General features: G+C 48.2%; 1 protein-coding gene across 7 annotated transcripts in view; it reads right to left on the bottom strand.

The window, feature by feature from the left end:
- The window catches only part of ZFPM2 (zinc finger protein, FOG family member 2), a 503,820-nt gene extending 503,352 nt beyond the window's left edge, over positions 1-468 (bottom strand). For all 7 annotated transcript variants that reach the window (XM_073999280.1, XM_073999283.1, XM_005563905.5 and 4 more), the window contains exon 1: positions 1-468. This exon is cut by the window's left edge and continues 81 nt beyond it. The gene's annotated coding sequence lies outside the window, so the exon portion shown is untranslated.
- Positions 469-2,677: the final 2,209 nt, after the last annotated feature.

Genomic DNA, 2,677 nt, shown 5'->3' with positions numbered 1-2,677 from the left:
CGGTCGGGGCTGCCGCTACCTCGCCTCCCGCCGCTCCCGCCGCCGCCGCCGCCGCTGGCCAGGCTCGGGCCGCCGCCGGCCGGACTCCAGGTGCTCCGAGAGCTGGGCTCCTCCGGGAGCCGCGGATCCACGTTCGGAGATGAGCAAGCAAATGAGAAAAGAGAGACGGGCGCAGAGAGAGTGTGACAGTGAGGAGGGGAGGGGGAGAGAGGAGAGCGACGGGGGGAGAATGGGAATGTACAAGCGAACGGTCAGGGAGAGAGAAAAGGGGAAAGAGAAGAGGAAAATAACACGGAAAGAAGGAAGAGAAGGAGGGAGGGACGGGAGAGCGAGCAGTGAGGAGAGGGGGAGCGCGGGGGCTCAGGGCGCGGGAGGAGGAGCGCGCTTGCTCGCCCCTCGCCCCGGCGTGCGGGACGGATACTCGGGCGCCGCCGCCACCGCTCCGGGCCGCGCAGCTCCTGCTCTGCCGCGGGAGGCGGCGAGGCGCGCGAGGGAGGGGCGCGCCGGGGCTGTGGGGAGGGGAGACTATTCCATCAGCCAAAGGAGGATTGGCTGCATCCAAAGCCAGTCCGGATGCAAACTACGGCCCCGGCCTTGGTCGGGAGAAGTGCGGGGGATCCAGGCGGTGGTGGGGGATGGGGGCAGGGGTGGGTGGGAGTTGCGGGGGAGGCATGGGGAGGGCTTGGAGGAGGGCCACCTTCTGCAGTTGTCACCGCGTCAACGCTGGGCAGCTGCCAGGGCACCCCGCCCCCCCCTTCCAGGCAACTTCTTCCAACAGCCCTTTCTGAGGGACCCCAACTCTCCTCTCTCACGCCTCGCCCGTCCAGCGGGGCACAAAGAAATCTCAGTCTTTTCCTAAACTTTGTGCTTTCAGTTATGCCGCCCCCTCCCCTCATCCCCAACCCCCGCCCTCCCAGCTTCTTGGCAGGAAGGTTAGGCCACTGGCAAAGTCCTCGGCGAGAGCCAGATGATCACAAATGCCAACTGTGTGTCTTGGGGCCAGTTAAGTCCGCTCATCTGCCCAGGCTCTCAGAAGACCATTTCTTTGCTCTCAAGGCTCTCAGGAGACCGCTGCGGACACGGACCGTCCCGCTCTGGGCCCGCGTGGATGAGGTGCTGAGTCGCATCCTCAACGTGTTCTGTCACCCAGTTTCCATTTTAAATTGTAAAATATTCAAATTTGGAGACAAGCAGATATTTTTCTCATCTTGAAAAGGAGTAGCGAGCGTTAGCTAGCTGATTAGCCGTAGGTGGAAAACGAACCATCTGTAATAAAAAAAATACTAACTTTTTGAGAAAGTCCGGGGAAGTTCTGTAGTCCCACCCTGCCCCGTGACCTTCATTCTCTGAGTCTTCTGCCACAGGGAAGCACCGATCGACTAATAAAAGATTTGATCTTGCTATAATTTCCCAAGCAGGTAAGACCCAGTAACTATTTCATGGTTCTTTAGCTTCTAAAGTTTTGTTTTATTCTTATTCTATTATTGTATCTGTAGTATGTCAGAAACTGCAAGCCAAAAGGAGAACAAATTTTGAGGTGATTTGCTTAGTTATTATTTTGGCCAAGTTAAGCTCTATGAGGTTAGCTCATTTTCTTAGTTTCATATATGGTAAGTATTAAATATATTCTCCCATGTGGGTTGGAAGGAGCTTCTGTCCAAGTGCAGTGGGACTGGCTGCTTTATGTAATCAGTATTTACTAATAAACTCCACTGCACTTAACATAAGTCCCCCAGATACTGCTGACTTTTCCCCCAGGAGGTTGTGAAATGGACCGTTCTGATCTGAAATTGTGTCCCCCTTTGTTTGGTTGACTATTATTTGTATGAACCACACCAAACTGGATACTCTAAAAGGGTCTGGGGTCAGCACAGAGCCTGGGCTGATTGAGCATAATGCAGAATGCTCAGTGTGTAAGAGGCACTGTAATCAGTGTCATTTATAACCCCAACAGGACATCTTCTGGAAGGTGTAAAGAGTTGCCTTGTGAACGTTATGGCCAAGAGAATCTTAATGCAAAGCTGAAGACCAATTGTGAATTTTATTACATTACCATTAGTACTATTACCATAGGAGGTTGTAAGAATACATAGTCCTCTGCAGTGGAAAATGCACTAAATGACAGTCCCTCCTGTGAAGAACCAACAAATTAAGGCTGAAAGTACCATGAAAAGCAGGGCCATTTATGTTTGTGTTGTGGAATAAATAAGCAGACAGAGAACTACAGATTTTTACCTCCTTCATTTTCAATTCATTACAGTTAAATTGGTGTGCTTAGAATCAGATGTATTGTACATTATCGTTTCTAAAGATCTTTTTACAGAACTGGCTGAATTTTTATGTCACCCAAAAGGAATGCCCATTGAAATTAAAATATCATAACTGTTTCTTTTGGCGTTTGAAATGGTTAAATATGCAACGCAAAAGAAAAACAAATAAATCTCAGCTAAATTTTAGTTTAAAAGCTAAAAGGAGCAAAAGTCAGAGAATTCAAGGCAAGATTGATAAAATAACCAGAATGCATTATTATAGATATGTTTATCTAAATTTATAAATATATATTACATAGTCAATATGAATTAAAATAATGAATACTATTAAATTTTATATTTTCTCATTATTTTTAATGAGAATATTAATGATATTTAAGGTTCAGTTTTTCTTTTTTCTAGTTTAA

The sequence above is a fragment of the Macaca fascicularis genome, chromosome 8 (assembly GCF_037993035.2).
Source record: "Macaca fascicularis isolate 582-1 chromosome 8, T2T-MFA8v1.1".
NCBI classification, from domain to species: domain Eukaryota; kingdom Metazoa; phylum Chordata; class Mammalia; order Primates; family Cercopithecidae; genus Macaca; species Macaca fascicularis.
The sequence above is the reverse complement of the archived record's forward strand: the minus strand, read 5'-3'. Positions and strand labels throughout refer to the sequence as shown.